This window comes from Triticum aestivum, chromosome 7B, assembly GCF_018294505.1.
Source record: "Triticum aestivum cultivar Chinese Spring chromosome 7B, IWGSC CS RefSeq v2.1, whole genome shotgun sequence".
NCBI lineage: Eukaryota > Viridiplantae > Streptophyta > Magnoliopsida > Poales > Poaceae > Triticum > Triticum aestivum.
In genome coordinates, this window is record NC_057813.1 from 744,005,419 (window position 1) to 744,020,765 (window position 15,347).

A 15,347-nucleotide genomic window follows, 5' to 3' on the forward strand; every position below is an offset into this window, starting at 1 on the left:
AGCTCCAAGTTGTTGAGGACGGACCGTTCCTCTCCCGTCTCTCTTCAGGCATTATGAAGAGAGATGTCATATGATGATGGTCCTCTGCTTCTTCCTCCTGAGCTGCATGTCAAAACGGTCATTGGTGAGCTATGGTTCTCGGTCCACTGTTGCCCCTCTCACCCCAAGTGACACCGTCGTCAACTGCCGGGGCTTAGTGTTGCAAGCACGGATAACTCAATTGCAATCTATGTTTTACTTGTGGGTTCTTCTTGCAAACATGCTACAACAAGTTAAAGTTTTACTTTCCAGTTGGGCCTCGGTGTGAGTTTTGCGTCGTTTTGTTAAATAACAACCCCTGGTCCTTCTGAACCCTTCACATGTTCCGAACCAAAAAAATAATTTGGCCACAACAACGTATTTTTATGAGTATAAGAAGCATGAGCTTTGGTTGAAGGCAGCCATGAAGCCGAGGCATAAATTTCGGCGCAGAGCGTCACTTCCTTCCATGGGGGCATCGACATGGGGTCGTGCCTCTATCACTAGGATTTTGGCATGAAGAGCACCGCTTCCTTCCATGGAGGCATCGTCATGGGGTCGTGCTTCTCTCACTCAGGCTTCGGGCGTGAAGAGGGCCACTTCCATGTATGCATCGTCATTCGGTCGTGCATCTACCATCCGGGTTTCGGGCGAAAGAGCCCCACTTCCTTCCATGGAGGCATCGTCATGGGGTCGTGCATCTATCACTCAGGCTTCGGGCGTGAAGTGGGCCACCGTAGCATAGTGGTAGTGCATTCCCTTCGTAAGGGAAAGGTCGTGAGTTCGATCCTCACCGGGGGCTTCCATTTTTTATTTCCCATTTCTTTTGCATTGTAAATACTCAACTTTTAGGTCATTGGCTTTTAAAAAGAGAATGGAATAGTTCACTGCTGGGAGTGTCTACTTCAATTTTTGCAGCCACGACCAAGAGTCGACTGCCATAGCTCGCCGCTCCCATGTATACCTCTGCCTGCTTGATGCCCATGGTTGGATGTGGCGAAAGTCGCCCGATAAGCTCCAAGTTCTTGAGGACGGACCGTTGAATGTGGCGAAAGTCGTCCGATAAGCTCCAAGTTGTTGAGGACGGACCGTTGAATGTGGCGAAAGTCGCCCGATAAGCTCCAAGTTGTTGAGGACGGACCGTTCCTCTCCCGTCTCTCTTCAGGCATTATGAAGAGAGATGTCATATGATGATGGTCCTCTGCTTCTTCCTCCTGAGCTGCATGTCAAAACGGTCATTGGTGAGCTATGGTTCTCGGTCCACTGTTGCCCCTCTCACCCCAAGTGACACCGTCGTCAACTGACGGGGCTTAGTGTTGCAAGCACGGATAACTCAATTGCAATCTATGTTTTACTTGTGGGTTCTTCTTGCAAACATGCTACAACAAGTTAAAGTTTTACTTTCCAGTTGGGCCTCGGTGTGAGTTTTGCGTCGTTTTGTTAAATAACAACCCCTGGTCCTTCTGAACCCTTCACATGTTCCGAACCAAAAAAATAATTTGGCCACAACAACGTATTTTTATGAGTATAAGAAGCATGAGCTTTGGTTGAAGGCAGCCATGAAGCCGAGGCATAAATGTCGGTGCAGAGCGTCACTTCCTTCCATGGGGGCATCGACATGGGGTCGTGCCTCTATCACTAGGCTTTCGGCATGAAGAGCACCGCTTCCTTCCATGGAGGCATCGTCATGGGGTCGTGCTTCTATCACTCAGGCTTCGGGCGTGAAGAGGGCCACTTCCATGTATGCATCGTCATTCGGTCGTGCATCTACCATCCGGGTTTCGGGCGAAAGAGCCCCACTTCCTTCCATGGAGGCATCGTCATGGGGTCGTGCATCTATCACTCAGGCTTCGGGCGTGAAGAGGGCCACCGTAGCATAGTGGTAGTGCGTTCCCTTCGTAAGGGAAAGGTCGTGAGTTCGATCCTCACCGGGGGCTTCCATTTTTTATTTCCCATTTCTTTTGCATTGTAAATACTCAACTTTTAGGTCATTGGCTTTTAAAAAGAGAATGGAATAGTTCACTGCTGGGAGTGTCTACTTCAATTTTTGCAGCCACGAGCAAGAGTCGACTGCCATAGCTCGCCGCTCCCATGTATACCTCTGCCTGCTTGATGCCCATGGTTGGATGTGGCGAAAGTCGCCCGATAAGCTCCAAGTTCTTGAGGACGGACCGTTGAATGTGGCGAAAGTCGTCCGATAAGCTCCAAGTTGTTGAGGACGGACCGTTGAATGTGGCGAAAGTCGCCCGATAAGCTCCAAGTTGTTGAGGACGGACCGTTCCTCTCCCGTCTCTCTTCAGGCATTATGAAGAGAGATGTCATATGATGATGGTCCTCTGCTTCTTCCTCCTGAGCTGCATGTCAAAACGGTCATTGGTGAGCTATGGTTCTCGGTCCACTGTTGCCCCTCTCACCCCAAGTGACACCGTCGTCAACTGCCGGGGCTTAGTGTTGCAAGCACGGATAACTCAATTGCAATCTATGTTTTACTTGTGGGTTCTTCTTGCAAACATGCTACAACAAGTTAAAGTTTTACTTTCCAGTTGGGCCTCGGTGTGAGTTTTGCGTCGTTTTGTTAAATAACAACCCCTGGTCCTTCTGAACCCTTCACATGTTCCGAACCAAAAAAATAATTTGGCCACAACAACGTATTTTTATGAGTATAAGAAGCATGAGCTTTGGTTGAAGGCAGCCATGAAGCCGAGGCATAAATGTCGGTGCAGAGCGTCACTTCCTTCCATGGGGGCATCGACATGGGGTCGTGCCTCTATCATTAGGCTTTCGGCATGAAGAGCACCGCTTCCTTCCATGGAGGCATCGTCATGGGGTCGTGCTTCTATCACTCAGGCTTCGGGCGTGAAGAGGGCCACTTCCATGTATGCATCGTCATTCGGTCGTGCATCTACCATCCGGGTTTCGGGCGAAAGAGCCCCACTTCCTTCCATGCAGGCATCGTCATGGGGTCGTGCATCTATCACTCAGGCTTCGGGCGTGAAGAGGGCCACCGTAGCATAGTGGTAGTGCGTTCCCTTCGTAAGGGAAAGGTCGTGAGTTCGATCCTCACCGGGGGCTTCCATTTTTTATTTCCCATTTCTTTTGCATTGTAAATACTCAACTTTTAGGTCATTGGCTTTTAAAAAGAGAATGGAATAGTTCACTGCTGGGAGTGTCTACTTCAATTTTTGCAGCCACGACCAAGAGTCGACTGCCATAGCTCGCCGCTCCCATGTATACCTCTGCCTGCTTGATGCCCATAGTTGGATGTGGCGAAAGTCGCCCGATAAGCTCCAAGTTCTTGAGGACGGACCGTTGAATGTGGCGAAAGTCGTCCGATAAGCTCCAAGTTGTTGAGGACGGACCGTTGAATGTGGCGAAAGTCGCCCGATAAGCTCCAAGTTGTTGAGGACGGACCGTTCCTCTCCCGTCTCTCTTCAGGCATTATGAAGAGAGATGTCATATGATGATGGTCCTCTGCTTCTTCCTCCTGAGCTGCATGTCAAAACGCTCATTGGTGAGCTATGGTTCTCGGTCCACTGTTGCCCCTCTCACCCCAAGTGACACCATCGTCAACTGACGGGGCTTAGTGTTGCAAGCACGGATAACTCAATTGCAATCTATGTTTTACTTGTGGGTTCTTCTTGCAAACATGCTACAACAAGTTAAAGTTTTACTTTCCAGTTGGGCCTCGGTGTGAGTTTTGCGTCGTTTTGTTAAATAACAACCCCTGGTCCTTCTGAACCCTTCACATGTTCCGAACCAAAAAAATAATTTGGCCACAACAACGTATTTTTATGAGTATAAGAAGCATGAGCTTTGGTTGAAGGCAGCCATGAAGCCGAGGCATAAATTTCGGTGCAGAGCGTCACTTCCTTCCATGGGGGCATCGACATGGGGTCGTGCCTCTATCACTAGGCTTTTGGCATGAAGAGCACCGCTTCCTTCCATGGAGGCATCGTCATGGGGTCGTGCTTCTATCACTCAGGCTTCGGGCGTGAAGAGGGCCACTTCCATGTATGCATCGTCATTCGGTCGTGCATCTACCATCCGGGTTTCGGGCGAAAGAGCCCCACTTCCTTCCATGGAGGCATCGTCATGGGGTCGTGCATCTATCACTCAGGCTTCGGGCGTGAAGCGGGCCACCGTAGCATAGTGGTAGTGCGTTCCCTTCGTAAGGGAAAGGTCGTGAGTTCGATCCTCACCGGGGGCTTCCATTTTTTATTTCCCATTTCTTTTGCATTGTAAATACTCAACTTTTAGGTCATTGGCTTTTAAAAAGAGAATGGAATAGTTCACTGCTGGGAGTGTCTACTTCAATTTTTGCAGCCACGACCAAGAGTCGACTGCCATAGCTCGCCGCTCCCATGTATACCTCTGCCTGCTTGATGCCCATGGTTGGATGTGGCGAAAGTCGCCCGATAAGCTCCAAGTTCTTGAGGACGGACCGTTGAATGTGGCGAAAGTCGTCCGATAAGCTCCAAGTTGTTGAGGACGGACCGTTGAATGTGGCGAAAGTCGCCCGATAAGCTCCAAGTTGTTGAGGACGGACCGTTCCTCTCCCATCTCTCTTCAGGCATTATGAAGAGAGATGTCATATGATGATGGTCCTCTGCTTATTCCTCCTGAGCTGCATGTCAAAACGGTCATTGGTGAGCTATGGTTCTCGGTCCACTGTTGCCCCTCTCACCCCAAGTGACACCGTCGTCAACTGCCGGGGCTTAGTGTTGCAAGCACGGATAACTCAATTGCAATCTATGTTTTACTTGTGGGTTCTTCTTGCAAACATGCTACAACAAGTTAAAGTTTTACTTTCCAGTTGGGCCTCGGTGTGAGTTTTGCGTCGTTTTGTTAAATAACAACCCCTGGTCCTTCTGAACCCTTCACATGTTCCGAACCAAAAAAATAATTTGGCCACAACAACGTATTTTTATGAGTATAAGAAGCATGAGCTTTGGTTGAAGGCAGCCATGAAGCCGAGGCATAAATGTCGGTGCAGAGCGTCACTTCCTTCCATGGGGGCATCGACATGGGGTCGTGCCTCTATCACTAGGCTTTCGGCATGAAGAGCACCGCTTCCTTCCATGGAGGCATCGTCATGGGGTCGTGCTTCTATCACTCAGGCTTCGGGCGTGAAGAGGGCCACTTCCATGTATGCATCGTCATTCGGTCGTGCATCTACCATCCGGGTTTCGGGCGAAAGAGCCCCACTTCCTTCCATGGAGGCATCGTCATGGGGTCGTGCATCTATCACTCAGGCTTCGGGCGTGAAGAGGGCCACCGTAGCATAGTGGTAGTGCGTTCCCTTCGTAAGGGAAAGGCCGTGAGTTCGATCCTCACCGGGGGCTTCCATTTTTTATTTCCCATTTCTTTTGCATTGTAAATACTCAACTTTTAGGTCATTGGCTTTTAAAAAGAGAATGGAATAGTTCACTGCTGGGAGTGTCTACTTCAATTTTTGCAGCCACGACCAAGAGTCGACTGCCATAGCTCGCCGCTCCCATGTATACCTCTGCCTGCTTGATGCCCATGGTTGGATGTGGCGAAAGTCGCCCGATAAGCTCCAAGTTCTTGAGGACGGACCGTTGAATGTGGCGAAAGTCATCCGATAAGCTCCAAGTTGTTGAGGACGGACCGTTGAATGTGGCGAAAGTCGCCCGATAAGCTCCAAGTTGTTGAGGACGGACCGTTCCTCTCCCGTCTCTCTTCAGGCATTATGAAGAGAGATGTCATATGATGATGGTCCTCTGCTTCTTCCTCCTGAGCTGCATGTCAAAACGGTCATTGGTGAGCTATGGTTCTCGGTCCACTGTTGCCCCTCTCACCCCAAGTGACACCGTCGTCAACTGCCGGGGCTTAGTGTTGCAAGCACGGATGACTCAATTGCAATCTATGTTTTACTTGTGGGTTCTTCTTGCAAACATGCTACAACAAGTTAAAGTTTTACTTTCCAGTTGGGCCTCGGTGTGAGTTTTGCGTCGTTTTGTTAAATAACAACCCCTGGTCCTTCTGAACCCTTCACATGTTCCGAACCAAAAAAATAATTTGGCCACAACAACGTATTTTTATGAGTATAAGAAGCATGAGCTTTGGTTGAAGGCAGCCATGAAGCCGAGGCATAAATGTCGGTGCAGAGCGTCACTTCCTTCCATGGGGGCATCGACATGGGGTCGTGCCTCTATCACTAGGCTTTCGGCATGAAGAGCACCGCTTCCTTCCATGGAGGCATCGTCATGGGGTCGTGCTTCTATCACTCAGGCTTCGGGCGTGAAGAGGGCCACTTCCATGTATGCATCGTCATTCGGTCGTGCATCTACCATCCGGGTTTCGGGCGAAAGAGCCCCACTTCCTTCCATGGAGGCATCGTCATGGGGTCATGCATCTATCACTCAGGCTTCGGGCGTGAAGAGGGCCACTTCCATGTATGCATCGTTATTCGGTCGTGCCTCTACCATTCAGGTTTCGGGCGTGAAGAGCCCCTCTTCCTTCCATTCGGTGCCTCTACGTCGTTCCCTCCATGGAGGCTTATGCTCAGACCCTTGGGGGTGTATCAGCTGACCATCCCATGGTTGGTTCGTTTTCCACAACAATATCATTCTCTTTGAGATTTAAGTTTGTGGCAGATGTATGCCTTGGTCCAGTTATGGTGTCCATTCAACCTCTCAAGTGAGCTTCTTTATCATCTGATGGGTCGGTGCCCTTCAAGCCAGGGCGAGGGGACTGAGATTCCTCCTCGGCGGTAGATGGTGGTACATCGTCACTCCTTGAAGTTGGTGAGTACTTCTTTTGATATAGTTGGCTGACGCCCATTCTTTGGTACTACATCTGCTTCACCCATGGTCAAGGAGCCTTTCGCCCCGTTTACGATGCATGCGATTGTCTTTATTTTGTTGTTTTCTTATTTTGTTCTTGCGGTTTCCCTGAAACATCCACTTTCTGATTGTTAACTACTCCCTGCGTTCCCAAATATTTGTCTTTCTAGAGATTTCAACAGGTGACTACATACAGAGCAAAATGAGTCTATAACTCTACATACATCCATATGTGGTAGTCCATTTGAAGTCTCTAAAAAAACAAATATTTAGGAACGGGTGGAGTAATAAGTTAGAGTCGGGAAAATGGTTTTTTCTCTTAGCTTTTGTTGATTTGTGTTGGTAACAGTAAGTTCGGAAAGGATACGCTAGTATCTTTGTTGTGCCTTAACCAAATTTTCCTTTGCAGCGCAGATTTTTCACGCCAAAAATAGTAATTACTTCATGGTTTTGCTAAATGTAGGGTCTCTTCAATTTTTTCTTAGCTGGTATTCGAGACGTGAATGTAATCACAACGAGCAAGCAATGAAGCTTTAATAGATCAGAAGATTTTTTTCGCAAGAAAGAGTACATAAATACTATAAGGCTTGTTGATTTGCAAAAAAAAAGGTTTTTCTTTTCTCATGCCCAAGCCGTCACTTGAGCCATCCAGCATCCAAGCATTGAGATTCGCGCGAAGGCTAAGGGACCAATATTCGATCAAATGAGTTCGACTCGGACATAAGAAATCCAAGTCGATGCTGCTGCAGGCACACTCTAAGAGGGTGTTTGTTTCCAGAGACTTATTGGTTTAGGGACTTAAAAAAGTCCCTATAAGTTCCATCTAAACCAAACAGGAGGTATTTATAGGGACTTAAAGTGGGCATTTGGAACTTATGAAATAAGACTCTCAAGGAGGGACTTATAGGGACTTATAGTTGTAATATGGTCTTATAGGGACTTATAAGTCCCAGGAACCAAACATGTAGGGACTTTTTAGGGACTTGTGACTTATAAGTTGGGACCATGCGCTGCTCTCCGCGACCTCCCCTTCGAGGGCGCTCGCATTTCCTTCGTCCGAGAAGAGGAGGCCGATCGGGTGGTGCCTAGGGCTGCCACCCACGCCCTCATCTCCGCCACTCGGTTCCCCCTGAGCATTTCAACCCAGTCGGCATTGCGCGTGCCTTCTCCGGCTTCGGCGACCTCGCCGAGATCGACCACAGGGTGCTCACGGGCGAAGATCTCTCGGCGGTCCGCGTCGTCCTCCTCATCGAGCATGCCAGGGTCGTCCCCTGTGACCTCTGGCCGCGGGGCGGCACTTGGGGCTCCCGCGTCGTCACCGTGCGCACGCTCGCGGTCTGGCCTCAGGCGGACTCCTACACCCAAGACGGGAATTACATCCCCTTCTTTGGGCCGCCCCCTCCGCCGCCTTTCGCCCACAACGGCCCCCCGCCGCCCCTTCATGGCTTTCCCCTGGGGTGGCCAGCACCCGCCCCTCCCCGTCAGCAGCCTCCCCCTAGACGGCAGGGCGGTGGGGGAGGGGGGCACCTGCTCGCCGCTCTGCTTCGGCTCCACGGGGCCCCTCCTCTCCCCGCGTCGGGCTCCTCAGCCGGCTTCGCCGACGAACTTGCCCCCTTCGCGTACAGCCGGGCGCCACCCTCCTCTTCCCGTAGCTCGGTCGTCATCACCGAGTTGGACGACGTGCTGGTCAACGGGCTTGATGAAGTGGTCGGGTTGGGGGTTACGGAGTCCCCCGCGGGTTCCGGGTACGAGGCCCAGCCCGCTATGCATGCGCCATGCAACATGCAGTCGGCTCCCTCCGCCCCCCCTCCGCCTCTGCCCGTCCCCTACAGCCGGCGGCTCGCCCTCAAAGAACCTGCTGAGTATATCTCCATGACAGCCAAGGCTGTCAAACAGAGAGCGCTCAAGGACTCTCTTAAGGGGTGCTCTTCCAAGCTCCAGGCCACCGTCGCACGCCGCAAGATCATCGATGCCATGCTAAAGCCTCTGGGAATGAACCCTGTGTCCGATCTCCGGGCTGCAGCGGGCATCCCCACCCCTTCGGTGCCCTCGAGTGGTGATGATTAGCGCCCCCCTGCGTTCTTTTATGTGCTGTTCGCCTCGGCTCCCCATGACTAGGCGATGTATCCCTTCTTTATTCTTCTTCTCTATTTCCATCTTGTATCACCGTTTGTACTCTGTTTCCTTATGTAATCGTGTGTTCCACCTAGTCTTTTCTGCCGTCTCGCCTTCCTGTAAGCCTGGTGCCTCGATCGGTGATGGATAGTACAACCTTTTGCTCGCTCTCGCTTTTATCCTGGAATGTCCAGGGGCTTGGCGACCCCGACAAATGTGTGCTCGTTCGCGGTGCCGTCGACGATGCCAACTCATCTGTTGCTTGCATCCAGGAGACAAAGCTCGCGTCTCTCCCTCTCGGGAAAGCCCGTTCCTTCCTCCCTGCCCGCCTCTCCGCGCTCGAGCACAAGGACGCCGACGGCTCCCGCGGTGGTCTGGTCACTGCTTGGGATCCCTCTGTTCTGTCCCTTGTCTCCCGTTCGGACGCCCGTTACTCCCTTACCACCAAGTTCGCCTCTACGTCCTCAGACCTTGCCTTCTCGGTCACGAATATTACGCCCCTTCCGACCACTCTTTCACGCAAGCTTTCATTGATGAGATGATGGCCGTCTTGGCATCCATTTCCGGAGCCTGGCTTGCTCTTGGAGATTTTAATCTTATCCGGTACCCACATGAGAAAAACAACGCCAACTTTCGCGCCTCCCTTGCGTCCCGCTTCAACGCCTTGATTAACGCCCTTTCATTCGTAGAGCTCCCCCTCTCCGACCGCTTGTTCACATGGACGAACCGGCGGTCGCCGCCAACCCTCGCCCGACTCGACCGGGTTTTTTTCAACGCTGACTGGGACGCAGCCCTCCCAAACTCCACTCTTGCCTCCCGCCCTCGTGTCACGTCAGACCACTTCCCGTTGCTCGTCACTGCCTCCACGCGCATTCCTGCATTCGACAGTTTTGCTTTGAGAACAAATGGCTCTTGGATCCACTATTCCTTCCATCTACCTCCCTGGCCCGGGCTCGCCCTCCCTTGGTCACCGACGGGGCTAAGAACATCGCGGCTCGGGTCAAGTCCTTCCGCCGCGCTGCAAAGGTTTGGAAAGCAAATCACCGGTATGTCCCTCTCCACGATAATAACTGCAGGTTTATTATTGACCTATTTGACTTCTTTGAGGAGCACCGTGTTCTTTCGGAAGCGGAGGCGTGCCTTCGCCGGGATGCCCAAGCCGCGCTGGCTTTCTCTGTTTGCCAACAAGCGGCATTCTGGCGGCAGCGAGGCAAATTCAGAAGGGTGGGAGAGGGCGATGAGAACACTCGCTTCTTCCACGCCATGGCATCCCAGCGCTTCCGGTCCAACAGGATCAAGGCGCTGGACGTCGGCGGCACGGTCCTCGCCAGCCACGCTGCAAAGGCGGAGGCCCTCCACGCTTTCTTCTCCGACCTTCTTGGGAGTACCTCCGACCCCGTTTGGCGCTTTGACCTCCAGGCGCTGTACGCCGGCGTCGCCGGCGTTGACGGGCCCAAGCCGATCGCCCCTTTTGAGCCAGTCGAGCTCGAAGCCGCTGTTCGAGGGCTCGACAGGACCAGCGCCCCTGGGCTCGACGGCCTGGGGCCGGCCTTCTACCAGGCGGCTTGGCCGCTTGTCTCCAGCGACGTCCTCCGGCTGATGCGCGGGCTCCATGACTGTTCGGTTGACCTCTCCTGTGTCAATCGAGCTCATGTTGTGCTTCTTCCGAAGGGCGAGGGGGTACTTGCGCCCGGCAGGTTCCGTCCCATCTCTCTCCAAAACTGTGATGTCAAGATCCCGTGCAAGGTCCTCACCACTCGGCTACAACAGCAAATCGCGGACGTGGTTGGTGTTAACCAGTATGGGTTTATCCGTGGGCGGAGTATCTCTGAGAACTTTGTGTTCGCTACGGAGATTGTGCAGTGTTGCCAAGCCCGCCAAGCCCCCGCCCTTGTTCTGAAGCTGGATTTCGCCAAGGCCTTCGACTCCATCAACTGGCGAAGCCTACGCCGGATTATGGAGGTGCGCGGCTTCCCCTCTCTCTGGTGTGATTGGATGGACTCTATCCTCCAGTCGTCCATGTCTGCGGTGATGCTCAATGGTGTGCCGGGGAGATGGATCCGATGTAAAAAAGGGCTGCGGCAGGGGGACCCCCTGTCTCCGTACCTTTTCCTGCTGGTTGCTGATGTGCTCCAACGTATGATCAAGATCGACGGCGGGATGCATCATCCTCTGGTTGGCGATGCGCCGCCTCTAGTCCTTCAGTACGCTGATGACACGATCATTATCATGCGGGCTGAGCTTGGGGCGGTGCGACGTCTAAAAGGCGTCCTCGACGACTTTGCGGCCGCGACGGGGCTGGTCATCAACTTCTCCAAGAGCACCATCGCGCCCATCCACGTCCCCGACGGCGAGCTTCAGGAGCTCGTTCAGGTCCTGGGGTGTGCTGTGGGGTCCTTTCACAAATCTACCTCGGGCTGCCCCTCTCCAACCGCAAGCTCACCATGGACGACTTCCTCCCGCTCATCGCCAAGGCTGAGCGCTACCTCTCCGGGTGGCGTGCTCAGCTCCTGTCCTTTGGAGGGCGCCTTGTCCTCCTTAACGCCGTGCTGGACGCGCTCCCCACATACGCCATGGCCGCGATGGAGGTACCTCCGTCTGTCCTTCGGGCGATTGATGCCCTGCGGCGGTCCTTCCTTTGGACCGGTGCGGACAAAGCATCGGGGGCGCAATGCCTTGTCGCTTGGGATCGTGTCACTCGGACAAAGGAGGAGGGGGGTTTGGGGGTGCGCGCCCTCCCAATCCAGAACCGCTGCCTCCTGCTGAAGCTCCTTCATCGGCTGCACTCTCGTCAGGACTCCCCGTGGGCGCGTTGGGTCTGGGGCGAATTGGGTCGCTCTCTCCTAACCCCAGCTTCGGCCATGTCGCGACGCGGACCACATTGGTCGTCCCTCGCCAAACTTATGCCTTTGTACTGGGCGCTCACCACTATCTCCGTCGGGAACGGGCGTACGACGGCGTTCTGGCTCGACTCCTGGCTCCCCGGTGGCGCCCTCTCCATCCAGATGAGCTCTCTCTTCTCCCACGTCACCTCGCCGGACGTCTCGGTTGCCCACGTCGCCCAGCATGGGCTCGACGGGGGGCTCGTACCGCGGCTAAACCGCGCTGGAGCGCGCGAGCGAGGACTTCTCCTCCCCATCGTCCAGTCGCTGGTCCTGTCCGAGGAGGCCGACGCTCGTGCTCTCCGCCCGGGCTATGCCAAAGGGACCGACCTCTCCTCTGCCGGGGTTTACCAGCTATGCCACTTTGGTGGTGTGGGAGCGCCTTTCGCCAACTTCATCTGGACGAGCTACGCCCCAAGTTTCTTCGCCTGGCTCCTGGTGCAGGCTCGGATTCATACGAGAGACGTGCTTCTGCGTAAGCACATTGTTGAGGTTGCCGGGGCTGGCTGCCCCATCTGCTCTGCTCCGCTTGAGACGGCCGACCACCTCATCTTCACTTGCCCCTTTGCCCAGCAGTTCTGGGCCTCTGTCGGGGCGACCCCGACAGTCTCCACAGTCAAGCTGCTGCACCTTATGTCTCCTCCGGGATTGGTCCCTCCTCGGACGGGGCTAGCTTTCCTGCTCCTTTGTTGCTGGCAACTTTGGAAACACCGCAACGCGGTGGTCTTCGAGAACATGCCACCCTCACTCCCCCGGCTACTGCAGCTTTGCAGAGAGGATGCCGTGCTGTGGCGCGTCCGCCTCCCTACTACCCTCAAGGACGCTGCCGATGTGTGGATTCGGTGCCTAGCCGCCTAGTGTTGCACCCTCCGCCCCTCTTGCCTCCTTCCCTGCTTGTAAAAAAGAATAAAAAAATATGTAATGCTATCTTGTATACTCGGGCGGTCCGGCCCAGATATATGAAAATTCAGGTGGGGAAATCTCCCCCCGGTTGAAAATTTCAAAAAAAAAGTCCTAGGACTTATGAACCAAACAGTGCCTAATTCTAAGTGATGCCCTGTGGAGTTTTGATAGGCGCAAATGAAAATGAAATGCAGAGCGATGGACGTGCTAGGATCAAACTGCCGTCGTGAACGTCCAGCCGGCGCACACAGAAACAAAATGTTTGGTCGTGCGCGGGACGACTCCTCCCTCCCAGAAATCCATTTGCTGCCATTGTTGACACAGCAGGCGATCGAGCTGAACATCAACCCCAACCCTCCTCGACCAGCAGCCAGCACGGTCGCCACGCCCGCCATTTTCGCAAGAACCCGATCGACCGATGCTCGGCCAGCCGAGCGTCATCGCCCGCCTCATGGGCATGGAGGACCACCACCACCAGCACGCTTTGGTGCCGGCGACGGCGACGACGATCGTCCAAGCCTCGGGGCGAACCACGACCATTAGCGTGCTGAAACCGTCGTCGTCCCAGGCGGAGCAGCCCAAGTGCGGCCCGCTCGGCGCCCACCACGGCCGCCGCGTCGGCGGGGACTACTACCGGTACTGCCTCAACAAGATGAAGCCGCGGCGGAGGCGGGCCCGGCGCGATCGTCGCCGCCGCGAGCATCCGCAGGAGGAGCTGCTGCACCAGATCAAGGAGGGGTTCCGGGCGTCCTGGCAGCTCGCCTCCATGGCGTCGACGCCGCTGGGGACGGAGGAGGATACTGCAATGGCGGATGCGTCGGGGAGGAGGAGTGGTGGTCGGGTGGCCGGGCTGTTGGACGGGCGGTGCATCCAGAGGATCGCGCAGGAGAACCTGCGCCGGGAGAAGATGGCCAGGTACGGCTATGGCGGCCGCCAGAGCAGCGTGGAGGGGGAAGAAGGAGGTGTCAAGGCGCTGGTGGTTGGCCTGAAGAAGAAGAATGATGAAGAGTCGGAGCAGCGCCATGGTGGTTCAGAAGTTTCAGCGTCTGATGAATTCTCGGGTGAACATGGCGATCATGATCAGATGAGCACCACGTCGCCCGAGAAGCTGCGCGGCGTGCCGGCGACACGGATAGCCATCCTCAGGCCGGCGACTGGTGCTACTCGCGGTGCTGCCGGCGATCATGGGAGCGCGACGCCGTCGTGGAAGGCGGTGCGGGACGGCGGGATGGACATGGAGGACTTCCTCCGGGAGGTGAAGGAGAGGGCCGAGAGGCTCAAGGATGAAATGAAGGCCAAGGCCGACGGCCCAGGCGACGCCGTCGCGAAGGCGAGGAGAGGCTGGGGAAGCGTCGGCGACGGCCCGGAGCGAACGGCTCACGACACGGCGAGGCAGATCAGGGAGGCCGTCGGCAAGAGGCTGAGCCGGCTGGAGTCCTTCCGCGTCTTCCGAGGCGACCGCGGCCGGCGCGACGGCTCGCTGTCCCCGGAGCACAGGATGCTGAGGAGCGTCATGGCGAGGACCGAGGCCATGTCGCCGACGAAGACCACGGGCAGAGGGTCGAGGGGCAGCAGGTGGTCACCGTTGCGGGCGGGAGCTGGCGTGAACGACCGGCAGAGCCCTGACCGTGACCCGCGTCGGAGTCCGGCGAAGCTGCACGACGACGACGGGGTCGACTTCGTCGTCGCGTCACCGCGTGCGCTGCTCCGGTCGTTCTCGGCGCCGGCGGCTGGGTGTTCTTCGGGCGCGTCCTCTGAAGGCGCGGAGAAGACGGTGGGCCGGAGCAGAAGCTTCAGCATTTTCAGAGGGACGGTGGCGAGCCTGAGGCATAGCCTCTGCATGGGCGGAGGAGCAGGGAAGCTGCTGCTGACGCATCTGTCCAGGAAGAAGCCTTCCTCTCCGGCGTCTCCCCGTCAGAATTTCCTCTCGGCCGGGCCTCCCAGCCCGGTGTCGCCGTTGGAGGTCAGCGGCGGCCGCCATTTCTCCGGCGATCTCAACTGCACGTTCCTCCCAGGTACCGTGCTACTACAAAAGTCTGAAGAAATTTACCAAAAGTTTTGCTGCATTCCATATGATCTCTTTGCTGCAGCAATGCGTTTTGCTGATTCTTCTTTTGCAGAGTCGAGCCCGAGGTGGAATCCCAGGTGTTCGTCGGAGTTGGAGGCGTCCGTGGGCGGCGGCGAGTCGCCGTGGGAATGGAAGGCCGACGCCGCGGCCGAGAGCGACGACCCGGACACGGCGTACGTCAGAGAAGTGCTCGTTGCCGCGGGGCTGTTCGTCGAGGACGACGACGAGGCACCGGTTGCGAGGACGGACTCGATCGCCATCTCCGACGACGTCTTCGAGGAGGTCGAGGACGGGCACTACTACCGCCGCCTCCGGTACCGCGACGACGGCGCCGGAGAGGATGAGGAACTCGGGGCGGCGGACCGCCGCAGGCTGCTCTTCGACCTGGCCAACGAGGCGCTGCTGGCGGGAGCCAGACCTGCCGTCTCGTCTTCTTCGCCGTCGTGTCTGCGCCGGTGGGTCGTCGAATGCAACGACGGCGCGCCATCGTCGTCGCGGCCGCGGGGGAGGGAGCTGGAGGACGAGGTGTGGCGGCACGTGGCGCGGGCGACGGCG

At 55.4% G+C, this 15,347-nt stretch overlaps 5 non-coding genes and 1 pseudogene across 5 annotated transcripts; all 6 read left to right on the top strand.

Annotated features, from left to right (window-relative positions):
- Positions 1-748: 748 nt before the first annotated feature.
- TRNAT-CGU (transfer RNA threonine (anticodon CGU)) lies at positions 749-820 on the top strand. The gene has a single exon. It is a non-coding gene; the product is annotated as a tRNA-Thr (tRNA).
- A 1,063-nt stretch (positions 821-1,883) lies between these two features.
- Positions 1,884-1,955, top strand: TRNAT-CGU (transfer RNA threonine (anticodon CGU)). Its single transcript has one exon. It is a non-coding gene; the product is annotated as a tRNA-Thr (tRNA).
- Positions 1,956-3,018: 1,063 nt separating this feature from the next.
- TRNAT-CGU (transfer RNA threonine (anticodon CGU)) lies at positions 3,019-3,090 on the top strand. Its single transcript has one exon. It is a non-coding gene; the product is annotated as a tRNA-Thr (tRNA).
- Positions 3,091-4,153: 1,063 nt separating this feature from the next.
- Positions 4,154-4,225, top strand: TRNAT-CGU (transfer RNA threonine (anticodon CGU)). Its single transcript has one exon. It is a non-coding gene; the product is annotated as a tRNA-Thr (tRNA).
- Positions 4,226-5,288: 1,063 nt separating this feature from the next.
- Positions 5,289-5,360, top strand: TRNAT-CGU (transfer RNA threonine (anticodon CGU)). Its single transcript has one exon. It is a non-coding gene; the product is annotated as a tRNA-Thr (tRNA).
- Positions 5,361-11,521: 6,161 nt separating this feature from the next.
- On the top strand, positions 11,522-12,679 carry LOC123158722 (uncharacterized; annotated as a pseudogene).
- The last annotated feature ends 2,668 nt before the right edge of the window (positions 12,680-15,347 follow it).